The 18759-nt window shown below is 45.7% G+C and overlaps 1 protein-coding gene across 1 annotated transcript in view; it reads left to right on the top strand.

Moving 5' to 3' along the window:
- Positions 1-18759, top strand: part of LOC140609380 (uncharacterized) — a 223440-nt gene that overhangs the window by 201536 nt on the left and 3145 nt on the right. Inside the window, exons 11-13 of the mRNA XM_072784729.1 lie at positions 9111-9191; positions 13399-13511; positions 13649-13806. The gene's annotated coding sequence lies outside the window, so the exon portion shown is untranslated. The remainder of the gene's footprint in view (positions 1-9110; positions 9192-13398; positions 13512-13648; positions 13807-18759) is intronic.

Genomic DNA, 18759 nt, shown 5'->3' with positions numbered 1-18759 from the left:
GAGGGATGGAAGGCTCCTCCTGCCACAAGCATGTGTCTTTTTCCTTGGTGCTGCAAGCGCTGACACAGCATCTGACATGGCGTATGTATCCCTTAAATGTTTGATATGGAGTAGCTTAACATGTTACAAGACTCAGTAAGAGCAAGAATGTTGAGTGCAGAAGAGGGGGCCCTGACAGGGCGGTCCAGGAAGGCTTCTTAAGGCCTTTTGGTTGCGGCAGAGGGTTTACCCCAAGGAAGTAGAGAAAGTGCTAAAGGTGGTAGAAAGGCCTCACAGCACTCGGATATCTTGCAGGCAATGGGAGCCATTTATTGCATTTGAAATCCATGGACTTAAAATGGTGTTGAAAGTGGGAACTGCCCCATGGCCCTGCCTTCACTTTATATCATGGCGTTGATGGCCATGTGGAGACCGAGAAGTTAGGATCCAGGCATGAAGCCCTTTACTATTTATTTAATGCTCAACTGTGAGGGGGGCAGATCTTTCGTAAAAAGGTTCTCCTTCTGGCGCTGCCCTTGACCTGGCTCTGAGCTGTTGATCCTTTGGGTCCATTCAGCTCTACCCTGCTCCTCTACCCTCGTGACTGGTAATGACCCGGAAGATGGCACCCACGCAGCAGGTGGCCTCCAGAGCTGAGTCACCACCCTGGGAACGGTGCCCTATGGAGGCCAGCTTGGGCAAACCGGCAACGCTCCACCTTGCCTGGCTCTGGAAGGGCTCTCAGTGAGACAGCGAGAGCAAAAGAAAAATGGGCTCCTTGATGCATCTAGTGTATCACTGAGCCCATAAAAAAGTGAAATAAGACCCATTGGAGAACCAAAAAGGAACTTACCTGATGGTAGTCCCTAGCTGGTGTCTTGGGCAAAACACAGGATTTTTCTCACATTTACAGTTAACAGCCTGTGGTGGTTTTATTTAAACACACCAAAATTATCCATTTACAGATACCTTTAAAAAATGGAATGGAGAGGATTTTAAAGTGATATTTTAAAATTCTGCTTGAGCTTATGAATTAAGAGAGCTTAAAAACTAAAATGGAGAGCTATGTAAGCTGTTAGTATTCTAGGAAATGATCAAATGAGATGTAGGGTTTGTTTTTTTACATTTTTATTATTCATAGATTCTCTGTTGGATGTTGTTTTCTAAATTTATTTCATTCCCAGGGAGATAAAAACGTACTGTTGTTCTTGAAAGGAGGTTTTATTTATTTAAAAAAAAAAAGAAAAGGTCTGGCTTGTTTACTACACCAATGAATAGAGATGACCTCAGTCAAAAAAAAAAAAAAAAAAGTTAACTCTAACATCTCTCCTTGCCAGCAGAATAAGCGCTTATCGAGTGGCAAAAGAAGTACAGGTCTGCCTACCTAGTCATCATTTCAGCTAATCAGGATTTTCCAAAAAAACAAAAGTAAAAAGCTCTCTACATTTTCACAACTGAGCAATGATTCTTAGGAAATACTACCCGCTTACTCAGTTCCTATAAGGGCCATTAAAAAAGTCCAGTGACAATTAGTCAGTTGCCTGATTGCAAATGTACGTGCTTAACTGCTTGTCACCACTGTGAGCTTTCAAGCTTACAGAAAGTGGCATCATATTGATCACTTTTGGGGTATGGGATTTTTTTTTTTTTTTTTTTTTTTTTTTTTTTTTACTTTACTCCTCATTGACTGGTTAATTCTCTGTAGCTAAGTGTCTCTAATGACAAAAACCTAACCTTGTCTTTTCCTGAGCAGATTGTCCTGAGTTTCTGGGTGGTATGCACATGCCCTGTGACCTCCCTGGGGCCCACACAGATAGAGCTCACGGTTTCCTCCTTTATTCTTGTTTACTTCCCATGAATCCTGAATGTATAAAAAAAATAGCCATGGAAATATATGGAATAGTAAAAGCTTCCCTAGTTTTCTTGTAGGGCAGAAGAATTGATGTGGGTTCTACTAGAAACCAGAACTCTATGCTGATCCCTACAACCTTTGTGATTTCAGATCGATAAAGGCTGAACCCAAAAGCATTTGAAGGTTAGAGGGTCCATTGGTTGTACTAGAATCCATTTCAGTCAAGAGAATTAGTCTAGTCTCACTGGGTTTGGAGTGCAGTTTGGGGAAAGAGGTTTTTTTAAGGAGAGAGGTTTTTATTCTCTGACCCACACGGGGTGGGAAGACTCCCCTGCTTTTGGATAAAGGTTGCAAAAAGCCAATCAGGTGAACATGCAGAGAAGTAAATGAGCATTCGGTACCGAGATACATATGCCCACCCTTTCAGAAGGTTGTGTCAGTAGGACTAGTGTGATAGCAGGAAGCATCAAAGCCATTAGAAGGTAACGGGCAGCACTTGGGCGATGACGAGTTAAAAGGGCAGAGACATCCAGTAAGTGAGTTCCCGCCTGGGCACGGATTTGTTTATCCTGCCCTTTAGAAGTCCCAGCCAACATTCTTAATGGCTTTGAATGATTCAGAATGTTTCTCTCTCTCCACATACACGGGCTAATGACTGAAACTCCTTTAGGTGAGATCCAGAGCAGAAACCAGCCTTACACTTAATGTCGTATTTTAGAATCCTCTTATTTTAGAGCAAAGGGCAAATGATCAAATACAGCTTTTCTGTTTCAGAGAGAAGAACCGATGCAGGGACTTTGGTCTGCTGGAGGCCACAGAGACGAAGGAAAGGCCAGTCCATGTCCGGCCTCCTTCCTCTGGCCACGCCAGCCCTCGTCCAAGCCTTGGGAGGAGGCTCCCGCATGCCTAGGGCCTACCAGCCAGGAGAGGCCACTTGCCCTTTGAGGAATGTTTAGAAAACTACTTAGGTCAGAACAGAGAACTTCATTTTTTAAAAAAGGAAACAAATCAGTCATTTATTTGTCATTAGCAGCTTTTTCAAAATCTCCTTTGTCAGTGTTGTGAATTTATTAGCTCCTGGGCAGAAATAAGAATAACATTTCTATCTCCTTGCCAAAGTAGGAGACCTGATACACGTCTCTCTCTCTTTCTCTCTCTTTTTCTTTTTTTGGATGAGAATTAACTTATGCCACACTAGATCTTAATAAAACAAACTTTGAATCCTTCCCACAGGAGAAAGAATTGAGCAATGTTCTAAGAACATGTTGTACTCTTTTGGGCACTAAGTAAATGTAATACTTAGAGGATGCTCTAGGAGCTTGAAAGTGCCTCTTGGTAATAGAGTGAAGGGGGTGCAGTGGGGGAAGAACAGGGCAGAGACACAGGACAGACTGGAGGAGGAAGGCTTTGGAAGAGCAGCTGGCACAGCCTCCTCCTGCCTGGAGGAGGACTGGAGGATGTCCGGAAGCCCACAGGGAAGATTCGTTTCCCCAGAAGCCAGGGTGTGACCCGGTGACCCTGCTGGGGCCTCCCGACACAGGACCAGTACTATGGACCCCGTGCCACCTGCCGTCGCCATGGGAGCCAGAAAAGCATAGGGCAGGCAGGTCACCCGAGCCCACCTAGGTGCCTAGGAAGAGGATGTTGCCCTTATTTGTTAGAAGGGCAACAGCCTGAACCAAGAGATGAGATAATTTATCTTAAGGAGGAAAAACCAGTCAGAGAGCAGAGACCTGCACCAGATTCCTGGCCACAAGCCCTCTGGGGAGCAGATCCTGAAACGTACCTTTCAGGAGGGTGTCAAGCAGCTGTCACATATTGCTTCGTTACGTTAGTGGCATGATGATTACAAAACGCAATTTGCCCTAAAAGCGTAAACTAAAAGATGTCATAGGGGAAGCATCTCTCAACAAGATCTTTGCATAGAAGGAAGTCCTAGTAACAGCAGGGGCCACTCCTTCTGTCCTCCTGGCCCTTGAAGACAACGTGGAAGAAAAATCATCCCTTGTTTAGCTTCTAGCAGATAAATAACCATACTTTGTCCTCTCATCACTGTACTGTCTTCATTGTTAAGGTAGACTGTTCATTTTGTACGGAGCTAGGCAGAAGTGTTTGGCTGTACAGAATGCCCTGTGTCCATGTGGCCTTCCCTGGGGACTGCGTCACATGAGAGGACATTAGCACACCTTGGCACCTGCCTGAGTGACGCGGAGAGGCATGCGGGTAGTGCTTTAACTGAAATCTACCTTGGATTTTTTTTCTTGTTATATTTATGTGTACTTTAAAAAATTATCATGTAGCAAGTGTTTGAAATTTAAGCTGTGGGTAAAATTTTCCTAACAGAGAATTACCCAGGAAGCTGGAAAAATGGGATAGAAAGCAACTTGTGTTGTTTTCTTAAGACTTTGATGTTCGCTTTGACTTAGCATGCCCTTTACCTACCCTTGCTGGTTCTTAACTTGGGGTGGTGCTGTATTCAGAGCCTTCTTCCATGAGGCAAGGCGGTGGGGACTGGGGACAGTGTATGAGAGCCCCTCCTCCCCACTGGTGTTCTCCGCCAGTCTGGTGATGTCCTGGTGAACATCAGCCCTGGTGGGCACTAGTCCTGGTGGGCGCTGGTCATGGTGAACATCAGCCCTGGTGGGCACTGGTCCTGATGAATGTCAGCCCTGGTGAGCACTGGTCCTGGTGGGCGCTTGTCCTGGTGGGTGCTGGTGCTGGTGGGCGCTGGTCCTGGTGGCCACTGGTCCTGGTGGGTGCTGGTCCTGGTGGCCACTGGTCATGGTGAACATCAGCCCTGGTGGGCACTGGTCCTGGTGAGCACTGGTCCTGGTGAGCACTGGTCCTGGTGGGTGCTGGTCCTGGTGGGCGCTGGTGCTGGTGGGTGTTGGTCCTGGTGGCCGCTGGTCCTGGTGGCCACTGGTCATGGTGAATGTCAGCCCTGGTTGAGCACTGGTCCTGGTGGCCGCTGGTCCTGATGGACGTATGGAACTATCTCAGCTGTGCATGTGAAAGTCACGCCTTTACTTCACCTCAGCATCTGTGTGGTTCAGCATCTCAGGACACAGTTATCTTCCTCTGGCCTTCTAGAGGCTTGGAGTGAGGGACCGGGACTCCTGTCCTCCTGAAGGGCATTTTACAGGGCATTCAGTCTGTTCCGTCCCCAGGTGAAACTGCATTCCAGACAAATGGGTGCTTGGATACCCCTTTTGCTAAGGCATCCTGGAAGGAGGCCCCCAGCCTCTCAAGGAAACCCACAGGCAGTGACCACCCCATCTCTTCTTGCCCGTTCCTCTGTGGAGATGGAGAATGGGAGGTCCCCAGGGCCCACAGTTCCTCTCTCCTGGAGTTTCTCTCTCCTGGTACCTATTCCGTTGTCTTGATACCACCTGTTTACTTGTCTACACCCCTGCCAACCTGCCAGCTACCCGAGGATTAGTGCCCAGTCCTCCCTTTACGTCTCCGGTGTCGTGCTCCCCACATGCTTGGTCTTAACAGACATCCGTTCCCCTGCTCGTCATACATTTCATGTTTTTTCTCATCTTGTTCCATCCCTGATCCCAAAACTCTCACCCCGTGTGAGTGCCAGGGGGCCGGGGCCAGGGTGGGTGGGAGGCTATATCCGTGAGTGCACCATCTCTCTGTCCTTCTGCAGGCCAGCATTCTCTCAAGTCCCTTGTAGTCTCACTCCCCAAAGTCCCCCTGCCAAATGGCAGTGGCTTCCCCATCCTCACTGATCATCACCTCCGTGCTGTGTTTAACACGATGTACTGTCCCCTCCCTGAAAGCCTCCCTGTTCACCTGCTCAGGCCACCCTGCAGAGCTCCGCTGAGGCCCATGGACCAGTCACTCCTGTAATCCTAAATGACCCTTGTCATCTCTGTCGATAAGACATACTTCAGACTGCGTTTGTCCCTAGGCTTAGACTTCCTTCCACAGTTAAAGGTCACAGACAAGTGTAGTCACATCATCTAACTACGTATTTTCCTAGCGGTGTCTAGCTCAGCTCTTGGGCTCTTGGGGGCCATCAGTGAATGCCAATTAATTGATTTTAATGGATCTGTCTTTATCAGTAATGTTCAGCAGGGATTTGGGGCTCTGCAGCATTGCTGTGGCTGGGCCTTCTGTGAAGGACGTAACTGTCCCAGCGTGACACCCCACTCCCATACGGAGCTGTCATCATCTGTTGATAGGTTTACTTACACCAGACTCATCTGCCTTGTTTGCACACATACCCTCTGAGCCTCATACAGCTCCTCCATGTGTCAGTGATGCAGGAATAGGCAGATGGACAGGTTGCAGGATCCTCATCCCAGTTTCAGGTTGTATGTCTTTTTCCAGACTCCTGAATCCCTGTTGTGACATCCTTGGCTTACATGCTGTCCTTTCTCCTGAGAGAAGCCCCTAGCCCCACAGCCTCTATGTACTAATGTCCAGTGTTAGGGTTAGTCTTCCACCTTTGGAAGTTTGATCCAAAGTGTTAGATGTGCTATGGGGATAGCAGGAGAATGTGGGGCTTGGGGGTGGGAGTGGGGTTCACATGTATTGAAGATCTACATACCTTGTGTTTTATTTAAGTTATATTTTCACAAATAATGAAGCTCAGAAAGGGATAAATTGTTTGCTCAAACTGTGTAACAGGTTGACTGAGGCAAAATTTGAATTCAGGTCTTTCTGGTCCCCAACCTTACACTGCTCACTTCTGTTTCCAGTTTAAATGTGCAGTCACTTCATTGCACTTGACATTAAAAAGGCAACGTAGGGGATCCCTGGGTGGCGCAGCGGTTTGGCGCCTGCCTTTGGCCCAGGGCGCGATCCTGGAGACCCGGGATCGAGTCCCACGTCGGGCTCCCGGTGCATGGAGCCTGCTTCTCCCTCTGCCTGTGTCTCTGCCTCTCTCTCTATCTGTGTGTGACTATCATAAATAAATAAAAATTAAAAAAAAAAAAAAAAAGGCAACGTGTAAGCTCATTAACTCAGACAAGCAGGGACTAGTGAGGAAAGACAAAGGTAGGGAAATGATATTTATTGGTAGTTTTGATTCTAGGCAGGGATTGATAGAGGTCTGCTTCTAAGACCTAAAATGTCCAGGGGGATGACCCCTATGGGAGTCCTCTGTGACCAAGGCTGTCCTGTTGAGAAGGCAGGTTGACCCTTGACTCCCTTTCCAGAAAGCTGCTGAAATCCCAGTGGTGAAGCACACTCGTTGGCTGTCACACTCCCCTGTGGGGAGAGGTTTGGTACAGGCCTTAGCCTTGCACTTAGATTAGAACCACCAAAGGCTCCTATGTGGCTTAGTTGGCTAAGCGCTGGTCTTCGGCTCAGGTCATGACCCCAGGGTCCTGAGATCAAGCCTGCGTCAGGCTCTCTGCTCAGCAGGGAGTCTGCTTCTCCCTCTTCCTCTGCCCCTCCCCCCCTGCTTATGTGTGCTCCGTGTGCTCTCTCTCTCTCTCTCTCCCCTCTCCCTCTCTCTCCTTCTCTCAAAATAAGTAAATAAAAATCTTTAAGAAAAAAAAAAAACCCATGAGCCACTGTGGAAAGCACAGATTCAGTGCTCCTAAGGGGAGGCAGGGGTGCTAGTGGGAAGCTGAACATGTATTTGTCAAACTCCTATCCTCAGAGCTGGAGAAGCCTTACCACTAACTGATACAGTATTCTTAACCAGACCTTTTTGTGTTGTGGTCTTCCAGTCTGTAAATAATGCACAGACTCATGAACCTGAGGAGGCTGCAGGTGCAGTGTTCACAGAGGAACCATGGCAAGGCTGGGAAAAGCATGTTCAGAATCAGGCTTTCTCATGAGCATTTATAGGACAAAGTTAATTAAAGCGGGACTTCTCAGCATCTTGAACGAACTATTCCAGAGGCTTTTCCAAATACTGAAAAGCTCCAGAAAACAATCAGCCTGGCATTCCTCACAGTCTGATTCATACCTTAGTTACTGTTGAAAGGGGAAAGAGCTCCTTCTGACTTTGGGTCGTGCCCCCATTTTTGAGATCAGACAAGTGTGGAAACATGCTATTATTCTACAACAGTATTTAAATATTTCAGAATCGTGTGTAATCTAACAGTCCACATTGGTTTGAATTTTGTGTTTAACCTGGCAGGTCTTCTCATTTGTACTTCTCAGATTGAATGTCTTAGACTGGTTTTTCTGCTGTGAGACCCTATTGAATACAACTGTGGCTTCTCTTGAACATTTCTCTTGTCAAGATCGTCTCAAATTTCAGTCCCAGCTCTTGAGAACGTTCCCAGCATAATGGTCCCTGTTGTGATAGCATCTTGAAGCGCATGGGCAGTCGGTGGGGGGCTTAGAAAGCAGTCCAGTTTCCTTCCCCAGCCGGCTTTGATGCCTGGACCTAGACGGTACCACCCGGCCACCGGCACGGGCACCGATAAGCACAGGGCCGGCGCTGTGGCCTCAGCTGTGTTTAAGTTCATCTGTGGAGCTGTAATCATTAACTGAGAATTGGCGATCAGTGGTAACTTGACAGGACAGACTTGCCTCCATCACACCGCTGAGTCACTGGGGCCCGGGCGCCCGCCGGCTGCAATGTGAGCTGGGGGATGGGAGCCCCTCGGGAGGAACCCTCCATGGAGCTGTTCCCCGGGCACTCCCCCGACCCCTTTGCTGTGGCAGGGCGCATGTCAAAGACTAAAGTGCCCTTGAGCGATTGGCTTTCAGGCACAGGAGACCTCTGATGGGCTTCCTCTCCTGTGATGTGGTGAAAGGTGCATTCCAGCTTTAGAGTTCGACCACGGAGCGGGGAAAGTTTTGCAGTTTCAGTTCTCAATTGCCCTCTGCCAGCCCGCCCCACTCCCAGGCGGGTGAGGTGGTACCTCCGGGCTCGTGCTGCCCTCTGTTGGCCTTCTGGAGTCCCTGCTGCTGCAGCATGAGGTTGCAAAGTCAAACTTTTAAAATAGAAACCTCCTCGCATCTTTGGGGAAGGCTGCCTTTATGCCTTCTTCTGTGATTGGAATTCTAGGTTTATACCATGTATCATTTCGTAAAACATCTTGCTGACAATCTGCGAAATGCGCCGTTCATGTCAGCAGATGATTTCCGTGGTGGTGGCCAGCCCCGGACCGAGAGCACCAGCATGAGGTCCCTCATAGTGCAGGTATTTCCCCAAACTCTGGGTCTTAAGCAGGAAAGAGAAGGTGGTGTTTATTTCTCTTTTTTAAAATTCATCTCTTTAGGATGTTGGTGGAGCTGACTTTTACTTCATCTGTTGCTCTGGGATATTTCCTGAGGGTTCACACACACATTTAAATTCCAGGTGCTGATCTCGGGAATGAATGCCTCTGAGGATTTCTGTGCCTGGAAAATATCTGTCAACAGATTGCGTTTACATCCCTGTGTAAGTAGAGGCTTGTGTTGGTAAATCAACCTTATGGGAGTCTTGTCTTATTTTGTTGCTGGTGATTCCACAGTAAAATTGTTGTGAATGATCATCAGTGTTTGATCTCTATACCTTTCCCCTTAAACACTCAGCCCCCAATTTATTATTGAAAAAAGCCTATAATATGAACTCTTGCTTAAAAGCAAGGGTATGGATCCCATATTTGGGTCTTAGAATGGGAAGAGGAGAAGTTAGAAAATATTAAAGATACCCATTTCACTTAATTCAGTTGGAGATGCCATCTGGGCATCCCAGGGCATCTTTTCAGATGCGAGTATTCTCCAAACACCTCTATAGCTAGCTACTCTGGAATGCATCCCTGTACAGCAAAATGTATGCAAGCAGAATCTGTGAGCCTGGCATTTTTCAAACTGTGACAGATTTCTTAGACACATCTCTGCTTATAATGTGCTGAAGGAAGAGTGATTTCTTATTTCTAGCATCATAGCCATCATTTACTGAGTGTTTATCTTGAGCTCTTTCTAAGTCAAATTGCTTTTCCTTGTGTATCTTAATTGTCACAACCTTATGCAGCAGGTACTGCTGTTGACCCTCGTTTGACAGGTGAGGAGACTGACGCCCAGGGTCAAAGTAACTCACTCAAGGCGGTGCAGGGAGCTGGTTGCAGAGCTTGACACTCTGGATCCAGAAGCCTGCAGGGCCCCTCTGGCCCCACTGCCCCTGCAGAAATGGGAAACACAGAAGGAGAAATGGCTGGGCTGTATTTTGGAGACGGTATTTTAGCTCTGTCACAATTGCATGCATGATCTGGTGGGCTAGCCTACCATCATCTTTTTTTTTTTTTTTTTTTTCCTACCATCATCTTTTGACTTGAGCTTCCTTAAGATAAATGAAAAGACAAAGCTTCCGAGAATGTGACTTGCTCCAGGTCACACTGCAAATCAGAATTGCGGCTGAGAGTCCAGCCCCTGCTCCTTCAGTGCTAGCCAAATCCTACTTGTTCCTAAGTCTTCTCCTTCCTCTTGGTGGGTTATTTGGTGCTGCTTCTGCTAATCAGAACCAAAGCTGATTTTACTGATTTACTCATGGGCTCATTGATAAAACCCTGAAACTTGGAGCCAGTGTATGCTCAGAGGTCCAGGTGGCCACTGAAGATTAGCTTCGTGTACAGCATCACAAAGCACTGAGCAGGAAAGAATGGTGGCTTGGAATCAGGCACATCGGGGTTTGGATTTGCCATTCATAAGCTTTGTGACGAAGGGCAAGTCATGTTCCTTCTCTAAACTTCTGTTCCTTCACATGGAAAATGGAGATACCACCAGCCTTGTTCGGTGGTAGTGAATGTTGAGAAAATGCACACAAAGCATGTAGCATGGTGCTGGCCAGAGGAAGCATTCTATAAATGAGAGTTATCATTATTTTTCAAAATGCCCTCCCATCTACTTCTTTTTTTTTTTTAAGATTTTATTCATTCATAAGAGACCCACAGAGAGAGGCAGAGACACAGGCAGAGGGAGATGCAGGCTCCCTTTGGGGAGCCCAATATAGGACTCAATCCCAGAACCCTGGGATCACGTCCTGAGTCGAAGGCAGACCCTCAGCCATGGAACCACCCAGGTGCCCTGCCTTCCCAACTACTTCTGAGTTTATTTCAGCCTTTACCCTGAAAAAGGCACTTCACAGCCCTGAGCCATCTAATAAAATGACAGATGTGTCTGTAGTGCTTTAAAAATAATAGACCGACTCTTTTCATATCCTGAATTCCATGTGACCCAGACAACCACTCCAGTATATGAATGTGTAGCTCCATTCTCTGGCTCAGGATACTGAAACTAGGAAAAATTAAATGATTGCCCGAGATCCCGTCATTAGTAAACAGCACAGGCAAAACTTTAACTCAGAACCACAGCCCCAGATCCTGTGCCGCTGGTTCGTCTGCTTCTTGCAAGGAAGCATTCTTTAAAGGCATGTAAGTCAACAGGAGAATGACCTAGAACTGAATGATCGAGCACGCATCTTTAGTGTGGCCTAAGTACTCAAGTTAGGACAGTCGTGTCCTGGTGTCTGCCGCATTTTGAAGCTGCGTTCTTAAAGAAGTGTCCTAGGCAGATGCAGTCTTCTTGTGAAATCCTCAAGCCCCTGGGGCAGTTACCTTAATCCAGCTTGTTCATGCAAGAACGGACTGGCATTTCAGTTCAGTGAAAACAATGATGTACTTGCACTGTTCCGCTTTTGCCACACAGGAGTTCCTGGTATGGGTTATTGATTCACATTTCAGGCTCCAGCTTTCCTATCAGATTTGGAAGAAAAAAATACAGAGGGACAGGACAGCTTGCTCAAAAACAGCATGAAGATGCTGGTACAGACTGGATTTTGAAATGGAAACCCATTCTTATGGCCTGTGGGCCAAGAGATGCCAAGGAAGGATTTTTGTTCCTGAAAGGTGATTATGTTAATAATGGAGTCAGAGAGTTGAACAATTTTAGGTGTGTGTTCTATGCCTGAGAAAGAATTGGTCAAATAAATAAATAACACTCCTTTCAAATGGTGCAGTACTTTAAAATTGTTGATGGTTAAAATAGAAACACCCTGAGTTTCAGAAATTCAGCCCTCCCCATATCCTGGCCTAAAAATACAGAACAATCAGATTGATTGTTGGAGATTGGAGGCCATGGAGAAATGGAAGCCTGCCCGTGTTCCCGGAGTACTGGCTTTCCTTGTCGTTGAATGTCACTGAAAGATTCAACCAAGTAAGCAGATACTTCTTCACCTAAGTTAAGGAGTCAGTCGCTGTCACTCTGTTTCTTTGTGCAAGTCCTGGAAAGGGAATGAATGAAGCCCTATTAATTCATCAACTTACTCTTTTTTTATGTCCCTACTAGCAAACAGTGCAACTTTTCCCCGTGTTATTCGGTCTCCAGTCTCCTCACGTCGACTTGTTTTCAAGAAATTGGCTTCATGCTTTAGAAGATAATGTATGAAGGAGCACGTGGGTGGCTCAGTAGGTTAAGCATTTGCCTTTAGCTCAGGTCATACTCTCAGGGTCCTGGGATCGAGCCCTGCATGGGGGTTCCCTGCTCAGTGGGGAAGTCTGCTCCTCCCTCTGCCTCTGACCCTTCCCCCTACTCATGTTCTCTCTCTCTCAAATGAATAAATTAAAAATCTTTTAAAAAAGAAGATGATGTGAAAACGGAGGCCCGGTACCTCAGTTTCTCCCCAAGGCTTAAAAACTGCAGAGAAGTATGCTAAATTGCTGTACTTAAGAAGTTCTTCCTGCTGGAAATACCTTGTCAGACTGGGCTCACAGGAAGAGACAGGTGGATGCAAAAGAGCATATCCACCTTTGCTCTTCTGCTAAGTTTTTTGAAAAGCAGGCTTAAGATATAATGCAGAAAACCTACCATATCTATCTGTTTCTGCTAAGGGAGCCAAACCGATGGTCGTGTATGTAGCATGTGTGTGTGCACATTCATGTATGTGTATATATGGGTCTGATGTCCATTTGAGGTAGGAGATATGTATGATGTGACCAAACATAAGAGGAAGAAATTAATTTTTTAAGAAGATTTTTCCCCCATAACTGAAGCATCAGTCATTTGAAAAACACTTCTAACTGGTAGGAAGCAAAAGCTGCAATTCGTCATTTGTAAAAAAGAAAGAATAAGCAGACCTTTCTGTTCAGATTTTGGATTTTTTTTTTAATTTTTATTTATTTATGATAGTCAGAGAGAGAGAGGCAGAGACATAGGCAGAGGGAGAAGCAGGCTCCAGGCACTGGGAACCCGATGTGGGATTCGATCCCGGGTATCCAGGATCGCGCCCTGGGCCAAAGGCAGGCGCCAAACCGCTGCGCCACCCAGGGATCCCATGATTTTGGATTTTTTTAACTGATGAGAATCATCTGGCTGCCTCTGTGCGTTTCCATACTGGTATTATGAATTATATTAGCATACACAGATGCAATGGACCCCTAAAGTAGTTACAAAATTCATGGAACAGTTATTGAAGAGTTATGGGGATTCTTCTGTCTCTACTTTTGGGTGTAAATGCTTGAATTGACTATCAGTTGAAACCGGTAACTAACTGCCTGTCGCTTCACAGAGCATATGCTTTCATCCACAGTCCGGGAGCTTTTATTGCATCTTTGCTGCAGTAAAGACTGTATATTCTTATAAGCCCATGGGCTTCATTCTCTTACTTACAGAAGATGAGAAAACCAGCTCAGGAGCAGGAAACATGTTCAGTAGATGCCTTTCCCGGAAGAAAGAGGAGTTTGTGTTGGGATCTCCTTAGGAAGAGGAGGCACTCCTCTAAAGCGTAAGAACATTCATCAGACCTAAGCCAAATCCCCCCCCACTGCCCCCACCCCTCCTGACTTGGCACCTGCTGAACCCACTTGAAATCACCAGCCACAGGCACATCATAATTAGATGTTCTTCCCATACTCATCACAGATGATAAATGAGGATGACGTATAAGGACAATCAAAAGGAGAAGCTGAAGATCAGTGAATTTATTTAAGCCAAGAGGACAGACAGACCCAGTGAATGATGCCACCAGGATTAGAACCCATCTTCTCAAGGTGATGCTGTTATAATAAAACTGAGAAAAGGTGAGGAGCATTTTTGTGTTAAAAAGAGTCTGAGTGAGTGAACCCTGATGCAATCTGGGCTGATGGGAAAAATTGGAATATGGCCTCAGTATTAGAGGATACTAAGAATTGCTCATTTTCTTAGGTAGGATGAAGGTATTATAATTATGTAGAAGAATGACCTCATGTTTTAAGACCTGCTCAACAAGTTAGGAGCAGAGTGTCAGGATGGTTGTCAACTTACTTTCAAACAATCCACAGAAATATGCATGTTCCTTATATACAGCGTAGCTAAAGCAAAAATGAACAATGGTTGAATTTTGGTGGTATGAATTTAGAAAATCTTTTGTTTTTAAAAAAGTTTATTTTAAAAAAACTTTATTCATTCACTTGAGAGTGAAAGAACACATGAGCAGGAAGGGAAGAGGGGGAGGGAAAAACAGACTCCCCGCTGAACAGGGAGCCCAACACAGGGCTCGATCCCAGGACACTAAGATCATGACCTGAACCCGAGGCAGCTGCCTAACTGCTAAACTACCCAGGCACCCAGGAAGTCATTTTATCGTCATTCTAATTTAACATATTTCTGAATTTTTCATAACAGTTTTTTAAAAATGAATGCCTATCGTGTTAGTGGCCTGTGGCCTGGATGCGTGAGTATTTTCTCAGATTCCTAGAAAGAACATGAAGGGGATGACATCAGTCTTCCTAATAAAATGATATCAGGAACCATAATGGGAAGGAGAAAAACAGCAAAAAATAACCTGCCAAGGAAAACTGAGAGGTCAAAGCCTGACTCTTGAGTTGTAGGGGAGGAGAACCTTAAGTAAAGCTAACAAAAATCTTTTTTTTTTAAAGATTTTTATTTATTTATTCATGAGAGACACAGAGAGGCAGAGACACAGAGGAGAAGCAGGCTCCATGCAGGGAGCCCGATGTGGGACTCAATCCCAGGGCTCCAGGATCACGCCCTGGGCTGAAGGCGGCGCTAAACCATTGCGCCACCGGGGCTGCCCAAAGCTAACAAAAATCTTTCAGTCATTGACGCAATTGAAGGAATTCGTCCTGGAAAAAGAACCATTAGAATCTCATTAGTGTCAGCCTATGACTTTGCCTCTGAGCTGTTCTGCTGTCTTCCTTGGACCCTAAAATCATAGTAATCCCTTGAACGAAAAGAAATTATCTCGAAGAGAAAGTAAGGTTTAGGAAAAAGAGTTTTCTTTCAGCGTCTACCAGAGCACCTGCTTATTTTGTACTCTTTACGTGTTTGTGGTCCTAGATGTCTGGCACCTGGGTACTTTGACTCCAGGAAGAGTTCTGCTGTTTTACCCAAGTAAAGACTCTCTCCCTTGACTTCCCATAGAGAGTAAAATGGTTGTTGACTTGCGCTGTTGTCTCTGAATGACAAAACTAAACCTTTGGGCAGATCAAGAATAAAGAGCACAGGTGTGTTCCCCTCACCCCTTCCAGCCACAGATTTGGTGATAATGGTACATGCATACATGATTCACGAAAGCTCTGTTCAGACCACAGAGTCAAATAGCCGCAGCCAGGTTTCAACTTTTTCCTTTCTAGGTTGTATTGAGCCTATGGTAAGAGAGCGTTCTGAAGAAAAAATAGATCATAAAGCTTCTTCAGGAAGCTGGTTTCATATGGTGGTTTAGATTTAAATAGTGATTGTCTAGCACCATTTGAAATCAGTGTTCTTGGGGGAGGCCAGCTGCACTACCAGTGACAAAAGGAATGAATGGGACGACCCCGAAGTATTTCAGAGCAAAGACCATATGGCTTTGAGCATCTGCATGATGTAGCTGATGCGTTCCTTTTACCCTGCCAACAGTTGTGTCATGTTTAACAAGCTAACTCTATGGATGTCTTCTTATTAAAACTGTGTACTCGTTCTGTGCAAGAACTCCTCGATAGGACAGACTCCATCATGTGAGGGTTAAAGGGCCACATACATGGCGGATTTATTGCTCCTTGGTCCCTCCCGCCTCTCACGTCCTCCTGTGACCCCTTAGAGGATGACTGATTTCTTTTGGTGTTCAGAGTCAATATAATTTTCTAGCACCATCTGAAATCGGTTATAATGATTGGGGAAGAGCACCCTGAAGCTGATGAAAGGAGAGAAAATATATTGGTGACCTTTGGGGCCACGGAGAAGAACTGGAGAAAACAGAAGTCACAGAGCAGAAATACCGAAGTAGCTCTTTTCAATTTTTAAGTTGAATTTCATTGCCATGTATAGTGTGTGTTATAACACTGGTACACGGTTAGCTGTTAGCATATTGCCAAGAGTTCTAGTTGAGAAATTTTCCACAGAATTTCTGAGGATTTTTGTTTTGATGCTAGATATGTAGGAAAAAAAATGGATAAAATCAGACTACTGGAGGTCATTTGAAAGGAGCATCGAGGGAGTAAATTCTGTTCACAGACATGTGCATGCATGACCTCATCTGTGACCTCCTGCCTGGTGACAGGGCTCATTCCATGGTTGACCAGGTCACTTTCCTAAAAGGCAGTACCCAGCCTCAGGCTGGCTAGAAGTTCAGTCTAACAAGGTGCATGAAGAAAGATGGTGTGGATAACCAAGTTTCTGTGTCTAAGACAGAACTAAGTTAATATGGTTCCGTTCAGTTAGTAAACAAGGTAAAGAAAGCCAGAGGTTATATTTGAACAATCCTAAATTACACCTTCTTACTATGGAAAGGGAAGTGGTGAGGTTAAAAACAGCACTGGTTTTCTAGAACCAAGCAAGGTGGGGAGAAAAGGCTTAAGAATGAGCTCCCGGGATCATCAGTGCTGCTGCTGACCACAGGTACTGATCTAGCCAAAGGTCGAGGGGGGAGGACACCTGATGGAATTCCGGGCCTTGTACTTCCAGTCTCTCTCTTTCCTGGAAAGGATACATGGCCTGACAAGTGACCTCCACCCTGCTTAAAGGAGCTCGTGCCTCTCTACCTGCCCTGCCCCTCCCACACCCACATTCTCCTTTCAACCTCCTTCTTATTTGTCTGGGAAAACACTTGGAATTTGCAGCCAAAACCTTGTCTACGACCACATCAAGTGAAGTCATGTCACTTCTTTTGCTGTCCTGTCATTACTGTTTCCCCAGGACCCTCTCTGTTGCTTTCCTACCTGCTCTGTTTTCCCTGACTAATCTCACTCCCTCCCCTGATTCTGGACCCCCAGCATGTATGGATTGCCCCCTGAACTAGAGCTCTAGCTACAGATCGTTTTTCAGAACTCTTCATTTCCATATTTTCAGTGGCATCTAGATAGTTCCACCTGCTATTCTAAACCTGCCTCAATTTGATAAACCAAAGCCACACCCCAAACTTAGCTCCCCCTGCTCTAAGGCTGGACACCTTAGACTTGCAGGATGGTTCTTGCCCTTACCCACACCACCCCAACACATTCACCCCACCAAGTCCTGTGGCTTTTCTCCCTCAACTCTTTATTGTTGTGGGGTGTTTTTAGATTTTTTACTTATTTATTCATGAGAGACAGAAAAAGAAGCAGACACAAGCACAGGGAGAAGCAGGATCCCCACAGGGAGCCCGATGCAGGGGACTGGATCCCAGGACCCTGGTATCACTGCCCTGAGCCAAAGGCAGATGCTCAACCATTGAGCCACTCAGATGCCCCTCCCTCAACTCTTTAAAATCCAGCCTTGAGCCTCCTAGGTAGCTTTCTTGCCCCACCTCCCACCTTCAATGTCACCCTTTGTGTTGCCACCATTTCTCTTTCTGAATGCACATGGGACCTCGTCCTTTCTCCATCCTTCATGATTTCCACTCCTGCTCTCCCAGCCTGTTTCCTGAGCTCACTCAGCCCCTTGCTCCAGATACCTTCACATTTCCGAGCCTGGGCCTCTGCCCGGCCCTCCCCACTCCATCATCCTCAGCCTGAGAGCTCTAGCTAATTCTTTAAAAACCCTGGCTCGTGTGTGCATGCATGTCAGTGCAGCCTTCGCTTTGCCTTCAACTTTGAGGCTTAGAGCACTGGCAGTGGCTTTTCTCCCTGTCCTCCCTTAGAACCTCACGTCACCCTCCATGTTGTCCTGTGATGACTTACGTAGTTACCAGTCTTCTCTGCTGGCTTGTAAGATCGTTGGATTTGAGAGGAGTGGTAGGAATGTACACACTATGTACATTCAATTCATATTCATATATGTGTGCAGGATCCTTCTGGGCTGTGCTTCTGCTTTTCAGCCAGTTCAGGGTTTCTCTCCCATTTTCATTTTCCAGATTCATGGGAATGACCCAAATTAAATAAAAGACAGTAAATCTGCTTCAAAGGGTGCGTATCCTTTTCTAAAACCTTTAAATATAATTTTGATGTATATTTCATGATGGATTATACACATTTTTTTCTTCAGCGCACATAAGTACTAAGAATTGATGTGTTTAATGAGTTAGCCTTGGGGAGAATAATTATTAGAAGGATTGTTGTCCTGTTTTAGAGAACAGCAAAGACACAAAAACAGATGTGTCCTAACTCTAACAGGGTTAGAGTTTGCTGAGCAGGCTGTGCCCATTAAATATAATAATTTACAGCCACTGTGTGCCAACTGCACGATCACTGCCCATTGTGCCCAACAGCCCTGCCAAGTGGGTAGTATTTCCCCCAAGTCATAGACAAGGAAGTAGAAGCACAGAAAAGTAACTTGCCTGGGCTTTCACAGCTTGTCGACAGTAGATTTGCATTCCAAATTGGACAGTAAACAATTACGATGATGATAGCAGCCAACACTGAGCTCTTATTTTGTGCTGGTCATTTGCTGAGCATTTAACGTGAATTACCTAATTTACTCTAACTTTCAAAATAGTTCTGGGAAGTAGTTACTATAATTCTCATCATTCCCATTTTGCAGATGAACAAAGAACAAAGTAATTTGTCCTTGTCCCCGATCATGTAACTGTCAAGTTTTCAGGCAGGTATACAAACAAACTCAGATCTCTCTGACTCCTT

The sequence above is a fragment of the Canis lupus genome, chromosome 18, assembly GCF_048164855.1.
Source record: "Canis lupus baileyi chromosome 18, mCanLup2.hap1, whole genome shotgun sequence".
In the NCBI taxonomy this organism is placed as follows: Eukaryota; Metazoa; Chordata; class Mammalia; order Carnivora; family Canidae; genus Canis; species Canis lupus.
Note: the sequence above shows the minus strand (reverse complement) of the source record. Positions and strands in the feature narration are given on the sequence as shown.